The 14754-nt window shown below is 43.6% G+C and overlaps 1 protein-coding gene and 1 long non-coding RNA gene across 5 annotated transcripts in view; both read right to left on the bottom strand.

Annotated features, from left to right (window-relative positions):
• The window catches only part of RGS7 (regulator of G-protein signaling 7), a 600793-nt gene that overhangs the window by 535563 nt on the left and 50476 nt on the right, over positions 1–14754 (bottom strand). The window lies entirely within an intron of this gene.
• Positions 2038–12751, bottom strand: LOC109304785. Its single transcript, XR_002099464.1, has 3 exons — positions 12652–12751; positions 2290–2300; positions 2038–2050 (listed from the first exon to the last, which is right to left on the bottom strand). It is a non-coding gene; the product is annotated as an uncharacterized LOC109304785 (long non-coding RNA).

Here is a 14754-nt window from a genome sequence, read left to right as displayed (position 1 = left end):
TCCCCAGACACCCTCCATCTGTCTGGCCACATGCCTGTCCCTCCATCCCCTCTCCTCCCACCCCCACTCTGGCAGGCCCTGGGGACTGCAGCTGCTAGCCCCAGCCATACATCCATGGCTTGCCTGCAAACAGGTAGAGATGGAATTAATCACTCCCTCTCTAGCCCTGAACGCCAGGGCTTTGGCTGCAGTCTGCATAGGTTGCACAGCAGTTTGGAGCAGGGGAGAGAAACAAACAGATCTGTGCGCAGATCTAAGCCCTGCTGCAGCTCTAAGCCCAGGTGGAAAGTGTTGGCAAAGACCTGACAATCACACATGCTGGAAATTTAGTTGAGAAAAGCTGCACCAAAGCACGCAGAGAGCTACATTTGCATTATAAAGCAGACCATGTAAACAATGCCTTTCTGAATGCCTGTCTGTAAGGAGACACTCTGCCCTCATGATTAGTAACTCTTGCTTTCTGGTTTACATTTTAAGTTAGACTAAGTTGTGTATACTGTGTTCTACTGGGGTGTATCTTAGCTTAGGCTAATATTTGTGATAGTTCCCTGCTGTCTGCCTTGCAAATTGCCGTGTTCAATACTTTGCTTCAGAGAAAGGACTTTTCCCCCATCCCCTGTGGGCTAGGGCTATTGCCTGGCCATGCCCCCTCTTGCTCTAGAAGGGAGGGGTAAGAGCCTTGGAGGGTGTCTCTCTTCCCTCCCTTTCGGCAGTGGATGGCAGGCACGCTCTAGTGCCCCCCGGCTTCTAGCTTGAGCCACTGCAGGCACATGCCTGCATTTCCTGGTTTAACAGAGCATGCCTTACCAGCTATTAATCAGTTTAAACTGCACAGCTTAGACTAACGTGCGAAGAGTGAATCAACTCAGGCTTGGGCTTTCTGAATGTCTGTCCCTAGCCTAAGGCACCACCTCCCTCAAGTGTTCATCATCTTGCTTTTACTTCTTTTAGGATGAAATCTCATGAGTCTTCCAATCTTACTCTACATCTCAGACTCAATACTTCCTCTGTAGTGGAAGGTATCTGACCATTGTGTCTCTACCTTTTAGGATCCTGTGATCTGTAATAAGATGGCCAGCCATATTTTGAAAGCATGTTTAAATCAGTAATTGGAACAAAGCACTGGAGACGGATTAATTTTAGAATGAGGAACCACCCGTGCTATGATACAATCCCATTAGCAGCAAATCTGCTCCTACTTTCCTGCACATGTAGAGGTCTGCCCATGTAGACGCTCATCAGTAAACTGATCCTGGATCTAATGCACATGTAGACACACCCACTGATAGTACAGGTACTATCAAAAGTAGATGGACATGGTAGATACTTAATGGACCTGGTAACGTGTATTGAAGGTATTGCATGAGGCCTTGAACACAAAAGCTAGACTCCTTTCAGCCTTCTGACTTAGGAAACTTTGTTAATGAGTCAATAACATTTTCTGTCTGAGTTTGGACTGATTGGCTCAACACCAGAAGGGATACCCCCGAAGATATAGGCACTGGATTGGCATACTTGAGTTTTGTTCCTGATTCTGGTGCAACTGTAACCTGGACCAGGTCACCTAAACTCAGAACTTAATCTGCAGAATGGGATTGTGTACCTACCTTGCAAGTTGAGGCTTGATTCATTACCACTACATTTCTTTCTTTCTTTTTTTTTTTTTTTTAAAGGTATAAATACAATACTGAAGAGTTAGAAGTGCCACAGAAAAGGCACAACATAAATAGGATTGATGATGGATTAAACAGTGCAAAAAAAAAGAAACACCTCTACATCCATAGTGGTAGCTTAAATCCACCCAAGTTAACAGAGACACTAATTTTCCTGTGTTGGATCATTAGGCAAGTTATAACCTAGGGGTCAGCATCACAGAATTTACCACCACAATTATAATAAAAGTGATCCGAGTCCCAGGACCTAGAAGCAAGGGAGAGACTAAGCTACTCCTTCCATACCAATAGTTGCTACACACAGTGTATCTGAGAAGCCTTGTGGAAAATATACAGACTCCCTGGGTGCATCCCTGTGAGTGGGAATGTGCATTTTCCTGGGAATGAACATCAGTGGCACAATATTTGCCACTGCTGCTTGTCCCCAGGAAATGCTTGCACACGCACACTCTGGCATGCAGCACATTACCCTGGGTCAGGTAGAAGAGGCTGGGGCCAGCACCTGGGCTGGCCCCAGAAGCCTTATCTAGAGTCCTGAGGGTCTCTGGGGGCTGCAGCTCCAGCAATCTGGCAGCACGGAGCCTGGCTGGCAGCTGGACAGTGGTGCCACCCAAACCCAGAGCCTGGCTGGCTGGAACATGCTGCCATCGTGTGTGTTGTCCCACTTTAAGGCATAGGTTTTTTTAATACTGGGATCTGATGTCAAGCCCCCCTCTCCCCCCCCCCGGGTGCAAGTTATAATAATAGCAGTGCAGGGAACGCCCGCAAGTGCAGTGTGTGTGGTATGTGGTGCAGTACACAGGTCTGTGGCACCATGTACTGCATGTCCACCTTCATCTGGACACAGCCCCTGTATCTAGAGCACTGATTCTCAACTAAGGTGTCATAGTACCTTGAGGGGTCTTGAAATCCTTTCAGGCATGCCATGCAGAGGCATGCCATGTTAGCACCAATTCACAACATAAACCCAGAGATTTCAAACAGGAACCCATAACATTAAAAACATTCTACCCAGTTGTGAATTTGGTCAGTTCTTTCCAACAAAAGACTTGTTCTATTTTTTCTGTAGTCAAAAAATGAGCAAAAACTAAGAGCTGGCATTTTCTGAGGGGTGCCTTGAGTCTAAAAAAAAGCTGAGAACCACTGGTCTAGAGCATACTGTGATGTGTATCCCCAGGGGTATGCATAAGACATCTCTGGGAGAAATTGTGTAATGGCAGATTTAATTTTCATTATAACTGACATTTAAAGGGTTAAAATATAAATTGTATGCTGGTAAGGTCTGCGGGCAGCTGGTAAGTCTGGAAGGGAGTACACAGTAAAAAAAAAAAAGGTTTGGGAACATCTGGTCTAGAGGATTTCACCATACAGTGTGAAACCAAAACTGCTTCAGAAACACTGGAAATCCATAACAATAATATTTTTTCTCTAAACAAATTAAACTACAGCAGTCTTCATTTTAAAACAAAAATGATGTCTTCCAAGAAGCTGTACTGTCTTTTTTAAATGCAATCCTAGGCCAATGTTATACTTAATCACTGAACACAATTAATGTGCTTTGGTGCAAGTCAGTGCCTGCAAGGGTTAAGGAAACTGAACTAAGACCACACAGAAGGCAGCTTTGGCCTTTATTTCTCTGTTATTACATCTCTAGCTGTGCTAGAGATAATAAATCTTTTGGTTCTCAGTAAAGCAAGTTGCATAATGAGCTGCTTTGTAGGTGGGCTATGAAAAAGCTGACAAACTTGACCATTTTCAATGACTTTTCTGTACATCTTCTCATTGAGTGCTTTGCATGTAAATGCCATCATCAGCACTGGCTGCTATAGCAACAGGAATATTTCGGAAATGATTTAAAGTGAATATCACAGCCCATGCAGTTTCTCACGAAGGAAGGCAGAATTGTCTGTGGGAGAAATAGGAGGTCTAACTAATTTAAAAAGCAACGTTGGTTTTCAGGTGTGCTATGTCCTTATCATGCCAGCAAGTCAATAAATAGCTACATGCTGTAATGACTCCTAAGCAGCACTGAGTGTGCTTTTATTGTATGTTGTATCTGATCAGTTTAAATACCACTTAGGTACTCTTAACCCTGATTCATTAGGAACAGTTTTACAGCCATGATATATGCTAAGCATTGCATATTATGGCTCATGTGGTGCTACAGATCGAGAACCAGCTTTCAAATTATCTGTTTGCCTGGCTTAATGAAAAAACTAGCTACTGACATCATGTTCTGCAGCACAGAGCTTCAGACCACATGATGCCTTTCCTGAGAGAAATCTATTTCTGTTTTCCAAAAAAGAATGTCTGAACAGACTTGTGGCAGGGCACCCTCAGGGGTGCCATGACCTCCCCTAGTGCCCCTACCCACCGTGCCAAATTGGGGTCTTGAATGCACCCTCTATCTCACCTGCCACGTCTTGTTGGTAAAATATCAAAGGGAGGCTGCCTTCCTGCCCTCCTTGGCACGGTGCCCGCTTTGCTGTACCGGGGCTTTTCCCGTATAGATCGTGCCCCACTGGGGCCTGTCTCCCCGCACTTACGCGCTCTTGCCCCCAACCGGGCCCGTCTCCCCGCGCTCCTCACCCACACTGGGGCCTATGCCCGCACTCCTCACCCACACTGGGGCCTATGCCCGCACTCCTCATAAATCGGGGATCAGGCAGCCTTGGCCTTACCTGGCCCCAGACCCCTTCTAGGGTCCTATGCCCAACTCAGGCTTCTCACAATTGGGGCTCAGGCAGCCTTAGCCTTACCTGGCCCCCCCAGACCCACCTCTTCAGGCCTACACCCTACTGGGCTCTTCCCAATTGGGGGCCAGGTAAGGCTAAGGCTGCCTGAGCCCCCAGACCCCTTCCCTGGGTGTTGCGCCCACTGGGCTCATCCCAATATCACCCACACTGGGGCCAGGGTCAGGACACCCCAAACAGCACCCCCTACAGCGCTAGGAACCCCCCCTACTGGGGAGCTCCTAATGAGGCCTCCTCCACCCCTACAGCCTCACCCGGTCTTCCGGTGTAATCACAACAACCAACCAAAACAGAACGCAAAGCCCTTGGCTACTACGTAAATTCTCAGCCAACCTGCCTAATCTTCTCATATCCCTGTCAGGGTCCTCTCCACCCCGTCTCTGCATGCCAACACACAAACCTGCCCTGCTTGCTCTCACAGAGCCCCTGCTCCTTAGGCTGCCAAAGGGAACTGACTCTGGCCTTGGCCTTCTCTGTTTATGTAGGCCAGGCCCTGCCCCCTTCTGGTCAGCTGACCCAATCAGTTGCCTTGGCAACCCACCTGTGCTGCCCCTGGTGAGTGGCAGCTGAGCCTATATTCCTGTTCTCAGTAGCAGGCACCCTAGTGCCCTGCTACAAACCCCTTCAAAGTAAGTGATTTTAGAGTCTGCAGATATCCCAGTAAATAAAACACTCTTTTTCAAGGTTTTCAGATACTGACAAAACTAGTCTAAAAGCACCTACAGGTTCAGGTGATCATCAAAATTTTCTCTAAATTATGCTTGCTTTTCCACTCTGAAAAAGAATCAGTTCAAAATCAAGTGGAGGTAATGAACTAAACTAACATTTTCTAAAGTTGAAACACTTGGATTTGGTCTTATTTTATACCTCCTTGGAAGCACAACCCGTAGAAACAAAACCTCAAAAACTCTCTCTTATAGCTGTATTTATCCCTAAGCATCTTACAATTTGCTTCAGTGTATCCATAAACAAAAGAGTACCATGGAATGCTATTTATTAAGATTAGAACATTAGGATGATAAGATAGCTAGAGTTTCTAGAAATGTACCTAGGGTGTCATGCACGTATCATCTTTGAAAGAGGAAATGATCTGACCTATTCTCCAACTTCAACGCCAATGATTTAGACTCCTAGGAGAACAACAAAGTAATTGCTAAAGGGAAACATTAATATCACGGTAAAATCGATAATCCCATTACAAATTTCCACATCAAGTGATGAAAAGCAAACCAAAAGCAAAAGAAATATTAATCTCTCCTGTATTTCTACCACCACTAGTTTACAACTAGAAGAGTCTGTTGAGACAAACCATTCTGTATTTTTCTTTTGAAAAGGGGTTACAAACAAAATACTGTGATCAGCATTAGTCCAAGGTGAGAATCTTAAGAGCACGACCTTCGCTGACAAGGATCAGATCTTTTTAGTTAGACATAAATCCCACTGAGCAACATTAGGCTGCATACACAGCTCAAAAGGATTTGGGTTTGGTTTTTGTTTGTTTGTTTTTTACATTTCAAAGTGAAGTATCCATCATGTAAAATGCCCCTTTGTCCCCGAGCCCCGTTCCCTGCAAGAGGCAGCATGGGGTGCTGGCCGAGGGGGACAAAGGGAATGGCAGGGCAAGGTTCCCCCCCAACCCCTGACAGGCATTGGCTAGTATTTATATAGGAACTGAGTGACCTGTTCTCAGACACAAGCAGGCACCTTGCTCAAGCTGCAGATCAGTGTGAACATTCAACCTATTCTGTATCCTAACCTTGGTATCCGAAGCTATTGCAAGGAAGAAATTGACCCACTGATATTCTTACAGTTATTCCTTTTAAGAACTTGTATAACAAGGTCCTCAAGGAATCCATTTCTAATCACTTGGAGGAAAAGAAAGTGATTAGGAATAGTCAGCATGAATTCACCAAGGGCAAGTCATGCCTGAACAACCTGATTGCTTTCTATGACAGGATGACTGGCTTTGTGGATGCAAGGAAAGCAGTGGACAAGATATATCATGACTTTGATATGGTTTCTAACAACATTCTTGCAAACAAGATAAAGAAGTCCAGGCTGGATGAATGGACTGTCAGGTAGACAGAGAACTGGCCGTATTGTTGGGCTCAAAGGTCAGTAATCTATGGCTCAATGTCTAGTTGGCAGCCAGTATCAAATGGAATGCACCAGGGGTCGGTTCTAGGGCCGGTTTTGTTCAATATCTTCAGCAGTGATCCAGAAAATGGCATGGAGTGCACCCTCAGCAAGTTTGCAGATGACACCAAGTTGGGGAAGTAGTCGATACACTGGACGGCAGGGCTAGGATTCACAGAGACCTCAATAAATTGGAGGACTGGACCAAAAGAAATTTCATGAAGTTTAATAAGGACAAGTGCAAAGTCCTGCACTTAGAACTAAACAATCCCATGCACCGGTACAGTCTGGGGACTGATTAGCTAAGCAGGAACTCTGCAGGAAAGGACTTGAGAGTTACAGTGGACAATAACTTGAATGCAAATCAAGAGCATATCTTTGCTGCCAAGAAGGCTAACAGTATACTGGGGTGTACTAGTAGGACCGCTGCCAGCAGATCAAGGGAAGTTGATCCTCCAGTTGAGACCGGTGGGCACATCCACATGAATAGGAGCAGGTGTTCCCATACTATGCAGATATATGAGCTACTGCTATTTGTCTCTGGGGAACACCCCTGCTCATGTCTGGTATACAACAAATTACCAACCCCATTTCTGGCATGCAGCAAGTTGCCAGCCCCAGTAGCCTTACCTAGGGTTCTGGGGGTCTCCTGGGGCACCAGTGGTGGTGACCCACATGTGCAGAGCTTGGCCAGCAAGACTTCAGTTTTGGGCAGTGCACACTGCTGTCCTGTGCACCCCCTGCTTTTTTCTAGCGCAGCTTTTTTGACACTGGGCTCTACCAGTGTTAAAAAAACCCCACCATAGTGCAAATTAGCAGTGCAGTGAGTGCCTTCACTTGAGCATTCATCTGGACATATCCAGTGAGGCCACATCTGGAGTTCTGCATCCAGTTTTGAGCTCCTACTACAGAAAGGATGTGGACAAGTTGGAGACAGTCAAGCAGATGGCAACAGAAATGGTCAGAGGGCTGGGGAACATGACTTACAGGGAGAGGTTGAGGGAACTGGGCTTATTTAGTCTGCAGAAGGAAAGACTGAGAGGGGATTTAAGGTCGTTACTGAGAGGATGGGAACAGACTGTTTTCTGTGGTGCCAGATGACAGAACAAGGAGCAATGGCCTCAAGTTGCAGCAGGGGAAGTTTAGGTTACATATTAGGAAAATCTCTCTCACCAGGGCTAGCAACAGAAATTACACACAAACTGGTATAGGTGATTGGAAACCAGTTCAAATCTGTAACACAATAGAAATTCATTATACATAACTGCTTTCAAAATGGCTAAAATGGATTTAAAATAAACCTGGATGGACGTAGTATCAGATTTAACTGATTTAGGTTAAATAGGTTTATTGAATTTCTGTCCCAAATCCTCTCCAGATTCAAGTTAACTCACAGTCCCCCAACAACCCAGGATACTTTGTACCTCCCCTTCAAGCCCCCCATTGCAGGGTAGCCTGGCTAGTCTTGGCCCAGATTGTCTGCTCCAGCTGAGCAGGGAGGCATGCTCTAGTGCTCTCTGGCTTCATGCCTGAACCACTGCAGTCATGTGGTTGCATTTTTGGAATCAAAAGTCAATGTCTCTCCACTTGCTTATCAGTTCAATCTATGTAGTTTAGACTAACCTGAAAAGTTTGAATTTTTTCAGCCTTAGTCTTTTTTATTGTCTGTACTTAGCCAAGGATGGTAGTAAAGCACAGGAATAGGCTACCCAGAGAGGTTGTGGAATCTCCATCCTTGGAAGTTTTTGAGACCTCAGTAAACAAAGCCTTGGCTGGGGTGATGTGGTCACACAGGGCTGGACTAGATGACTTCTGAGGTCCCTTTGAACCCTAATTTTATTCTAAGACTAAAAAACAGTATTCTCCTAGAATCCCTTTACACATAACGTATTATATATCTGAGTGTTCAATTTAATATGATTATGAGTGTGGAGTTTAATGTGTATATGAGTAAGTGTTTACACACAGATGCACACAAACTGAAGAAAAATCCCATCGCAACTTATGTTAATGTTTGGTCACCTGCTGTAGCACTGGTCTTCTGAATAGATATAATTAAAAAAAATCATATTGTGTTATTGAAAATCTTGGTATCATGTTCCTCTTGGTTATGTATGAAGAACTGGCCACTTTCTGTAAGGTCCATCTATTTTACCAACAGTGATTCTCTTTGAAGCAGTCTGAGAAAATCATTACACAAAATTTTACAAATATTCTACAAATTAATCTGAAGAAAACCAAAGACAGTACACTGATAATGGCATTTTTCAACTTAATACCACAATTTAAACTACAAAACCACATACTAGTAGACGGATGACATTTTTTAACTTACTACCACCATTCAAAGTACAAAAGCACACACTAGAACATTTCCCCATTCCACAAAAGGCAGCAAGTATTACTACTGATATACTATATAACTGTAGTCCTCTAGTAATTTCTACCTAACAGCTGTATTCCACACTGAAGCAGATATGCAAATATGTCTGATGATTCCACAATGTATGCATATACATAACATATCTTTACTTCCAGCTGCATGTATCTCTAGAATATAAATCTTAGTTTGTGGAAAAATACATCCACAGAAGTTTCTTTATGACAGATTAGACAAATCAACCAAAAAAGGAATGCGCACAACTGGACACAATAGAAACCACACACATGTGATCTACAACTGTGTCTAGACATACCAGACCTAACCACTTATACATTTGCATGCACAAATATTCTATCTGCCAAATTGTGGAGACCTGTTTCCGATCTCTTCCTGTTCTTGCCTGGTCATTCTTCCTGTAGAAGTCATTAATGATTTGCTAAAATCCACAATTCACTGCCTTAAGGATAAACTAATGCAACATGGCTTCTTTTATACAAAGCCCAAGGCTAAGACTACTACAAAGGACTCTCTTTGGCCATACAGTAAAGAAAAAAGAATCCCTATCCTTTGCTTTCCTCCTGATAAAAACTCTGTAAGATCAAAACAAAAAGAAATGCCTGATTTTTCAGAAAAAATGACACCTCGTGATTTTTACCATGAACATTAGCCTAATACCTAGAATGAGGTGTTTGCCTTAACACACACACACACACACACACACACACACACACACACACACACACACACACACACACACACACACACACACACACACACACACACACACACACACACACACACACACACACACACACACACACACACACACACACACACACACACACACACACACACACACACACACACACACACACACACACACACACACACACACACACACACACACACACACACACACACACACACACACGTAGTTCTCACTTCCACCACATCTGGGCAAATGTATTGAAAAATGTAATGACCCAAAGCATCCCAATTTGCTAGTTGTACGTCAGCAGTTTCCAACCCCGGGTCATGACCCAAATGAGAGTTGTAGGGGCAATGCCAGTGATGCCACAGACAAAAGACAAGCCACACTGTATGCTGGGAGCTCCCCTGTCCCTGGGCCGCTGCCGCCACCGCACTCCATTCCCAGCAGCAGGTCGTGGAAAAAAGAGGTTGGGAACCACTGCTCTATGTGAATCCATCTGAAGAGAACTGTTTTTTCTTTCATATATAGCCTGCTCCAAATATAATATATCCCCTATTTTTGGAAGGCACCAAGAAGGCAAAATATATGTATTACCTTGGAGTATGGGTAAGTATCAGAGGTCTGGGATCTCCAGGGCCAGAGGCTGCCAGTCAGAGCCAAGGGGCATGCACTGGGCCCCCATCCAGTAGAGTGACATTGCAGGGCCCAATCCATCACACCAGCATGGTGGGGCCTGATCTGGCATGTTAGCTCCAGGGCTGCACAGTGAGTCTAACCCTGTGCATTGGCTCTAGAGCCATGAGCTGAGTCCAGGGCCATGTGTTAGCTCTGGAGCCACATACCAGATCTGGGGGCATGTGCTGGATTTGACCCAGTGCACCAAGCCCAAGTGCAGACCAATCTCTTCATGCCATCCTGATCTGGCATGCAACTGAGGAGGGGAGCTCCACACTGGTCTGAAAAGTTGGCAACCGGTAGGGCTGGGGGAAGGGAAAGAATGGTGATGGAGTGCTGGGAGCAACAGCAATTAATGTTGCTACCACTCCAACCCTCCCTCCCCGCAAATTTCCAGAGCCAGGGAGAGCCTTTTCCTTGCATATAATGCACACCCTAATTTTCCCCAGCTGTTTCCTGGGATGCAGGTGCAGGTTAGAAGCAAAAAAATACAGTATGGCCAGTGAAGCCTCGCGACATGGGGCTAACACAATTTCTAATGAGAAGGTCGGCCTGACAATAAGGACAGTACAGACAGAAGTTATGGAGTAAAAAAGGAAAGCAAAACCAGGAGAAAGTGGCAGATACATGACAGAAAGAAGCACAAGGATGAAGTTAAAAGGCAGAGATCAAGGAGACAATGGAAAAAAGGAATTAAATTGAAGGCCAGTGTCTGACCTAAGACATGCATGTGGGCAGCTATAAACTTCAACAAAAGCTGCACACATTCAAGGGCATGGCTTACATCCCATTTGATGAACATAAAACAAAAAGATAAAATAATCTGAGAGTTATGGGGAAGAAAAAAGGATTTGGGGGAAGTAGAAGACCAGAAAATGAAAACCACAAGAAAAAAGAGTATTGGAAACTGAAGTAGAAAACTTGAACATAAATGCTGAGGTTTACACCAAAGGCTAGATGGAACACAGGGAGTCACTCACTTCCCCAAGCATGCCTTATCCCCAGCCATCACGAAACTAGAATGTGGAGCCATACCACATCTGGTATCTGTGGGATAGTAGGGAAGGCAGATACTAAGGTCTGTTGAGATAGTGTTACCTATGTGGAGGGAACCGTGGAGTGGATGCTGTCTTGTCACCTAAGACCTCCATTTACAGTTGCCATTTACTGATCCAAAAGGGTGTGTGTGTGTGTGTGTGTGTGTGTGTGTGTGTGTGTGTGTGTGTGTGTGTGTGTGCGCGCGCGCGCATATATATATATGTATGTATGTATCTAATATATACATAAGAATCCACCTGGTTTGAAAGGTGGAAAACATGGTTGACACTTGAAAGCCCCGGGTAGAAGAGAAAATTAAAAAGTGGCATATGAACAATAAGAATTGTTTGCCTTTGCTTAAGGGGCAAAAAAAAGGTATTTTTTTTAAAGTTGCAAGTATTATACTGGCAAAAGTATCAATTTATCCAGAATCAAAAGGAACATTCCCTAATTTGGAATCTAGTTCTTGGAAATTCACTGATTCCTTTGAGAGCTGAAGGATGCAGTATGATGATCTACTGTGTCATCTTTCAAGACAAAAGGCCACAGACTTTACCCAATAGTTTCTGCAGCAGGCCTGTAACTTGTGCTTGAGCTAGAAAGTGGGGGTGGGGAGAAGAAAATAATGGGGGCAAAAATCATTGGTAGTTCAAACATTGGCAGTTCAAATAAGTATCTAGGTCATCTCTTTGTTCCATCTCTATGCAACACTTGCCCCTGCAATATCCAGTGTTATATATTATCAAGAACCAAAACAGCTCTTACAAAAATGAGCATGTTCTCCCCTTTAAACCTGGGGATAGAAGACAGTTCAGCTTATTTGATACTACCAACCACTCACACACCAACAATAAGCTCCAGCCTGCTTGGCTGAAGTCAGTGGAAGCTATTACAGACTTCACCAAATAGCTTAGGTTTCCAAATAGTCCTCGTGCTAACATATTAAGTCAGCACCCCCTCCCATTCCTCCTGCACACACATATGCACACACTGAAAATGATGTTTATAAATAAGTAGAATGGTACAAACAGTACATGGTCAATAGATCTCTCTTAATGTGTACAGAGATAACAAAAGCCACTGCAGTTATCTAGATCAATGAAAAGAGATGCTGTTGTAAACTTTTTTAAAATGAAAAGTTCATAACTGTACAAGAAGGAAGTATTTTACCAACAGAAATACTGCCTTTTACAAGCAGGAAGTATTTTACCATCTGAATTGCTAACACCAGGCTCCTGCCATTGTTTGAGTGAATTTGCATCTCTCAGAGCACAGAAACACAGATACCTCACCACAAAAGAAACTCCTGCCCAGAAGAGCTTTCCATCTTTCCACTCTTCTGTGAAATATGAAATATCATAACCTGAAGGAAATATGCCTCTACATCCAGGTTGCCAACTTCAAGGTAAAAAGATGATTTCAACTTTTCTCTGTGCCTAACGTGGACAAAATGAACTATTCCAAACAGGAGACTTTACCATACCTTCAGCTCTCCTGTGAAATATTCATTTTCATCTTTACCTAGGACAACTTTTAAAATCTCTGCTCTCTCCTATGCCTGATGAAGGGTGAGTGTGCCTGAAAGATTGCAGACAAATACAATAATTTGTTTGCAAATACCTAGTTGATCTAATAAAAGAAATCACACCTCTTCTATGAGTTTTGATTCACTGTTGTGAATGTGCATTTAGGAAAGGAAATTCTTTAAGAGTATTCAGGTCATAAACCTTTTCCATCAGTGGCATCTGGTATTAGAATTGTGGACATCTGTCATTTAATGTTTTATCCTAAAAATGGAAAAAGCTTATCCTTAATACATATTCAGTATGCTATATGTGACTTAGCTAACAGATTAAGTTTGAGGGAGAGATTATTTATGGGGATCATTTAAAAAGGATACATAAATAAAAATGTTCCCTTATGCAACTACATAAGTGTGTTCATTCAGGGCATCCATTATGCTTTATTACCTAGTGAAAGAGGATGACAAAATTACTTCACCGAAAATAGTCTCAGATTTATAATGGTAGATTGAAGCTGAAAATATCAAGCAATTCCCAATGAACTGTCCCAATCCATTCTAAGAAGCTCCTCTAATGTGAGAAATAGTCAGAAAATTCACCAAAATTGAAAGTTATAGTATACCTCCTTCTGTGAGGGAGCCTGAAAGGAAACAGTACCATCCCGACAGCAGGAGGCACTGAGAGAAGGCAGAATGGAGGGGGGCAAATAAGTGCTTTATCCTCAGATCCCTGCTGCATCCATATCAGTGTATTTTTTAAGAAGTCTCTGGCACAACTTAAAGCTACCCTCAACATACAGAAACCAAGCAGATAATATGTCAATGGGTAATACAGTCTTCCTGCCTTTCCCCTGTGGCACATATTTATGGCACAATAAGCCCCTGCTGCTTGCCATGAGAATGACCGTGAACAGTGCCATCCCTATGCCTTTAGTACCTGATTTCAGTAGGGTAACACAGTGAATTCAAATTAAACCATGTGTGCCTACACAAGTGTTTGGCTTCACTAAATTCTTTTCCTGATTACTCTTGCACCGTTGTCGAATGGATAGTAAAAAGCAGCCAAGATGTTTCAAGATTTTAGTGAAAGATAGTGAATGTACCCAAAAATAATCACATATAGAATCTCCTGCTCACAGTCCTGTAAACAATGCAACCAACACACATACCTTTGATAGTACAAATAGCCCTGTGAAGGCTGGAAAAGATAATTAAGCCCCACAAACTGAAAGAGAAAAGAGAAGCAAGGAAGAGAATTGGCCCATTGTAGCTGAGCATAGCTTGGACATTTGTGAACAGGGGACCCTGGGAACTACTGATTGCAACCCCCTGACTCTCAGCTGCTCGAAACACAGAAAACATTAGAGTAAGGGTCAATTCTGTTCTAGCAACAGTAGTAGAGAGTCACATCTAATGAAGCTATTCTCCAACCATCACAAGCCCCATTTTTCCCTCCTGCTGGGAACATAAGTACACCTATGGCAGAATCCTTTTTCACTCAACAGATCCAAATGGCAGTTACCCAGCCACATAACTGCTATTTGGGGCACATATGTGTAGTTTTTTATTCTACTCCATTGCTACTGAGCATATGCACCAGGCTGCACTTCAAGCCAGGCTGGTATGTGACCATGGGTAAGCAGAAGTCATAATATTGTACTGGACAAGAACACATAACTAACAGGTATCACTTGCCAGAGAAGGAAAGCCCTCCCATGTAGCTCCATAGCCACTAGCTTAAGGTTAAGAGTAGAAGACCTAGGTTAAAACCTCCTCACCCACAGGAGGTTTAGTACCTACATCTGTGATATCTTAGAACAATACTCTAGCCCCCAGGTCAGGCATTATCCAGTCCCTTCGCC

Source organism: Gavialis gangeticus, unplaced genomic scaffold (genome assembly GCF_001723915.1).
Source record: "Gavialis gangeticus isolate Ggan-Ray unplaced genomic scaffold, GavGan_comp1, whole genome shotgun sequence".
Classification (NCBI taxonomy): Eukaryota; Metazoa; Chordata; order Crocodylia; family Gavialidae; genus Gavialis; species Gavialis gangeticus.
This window is presented reverse-complemented; position numbering and strand designations above follow the sequence as displayed.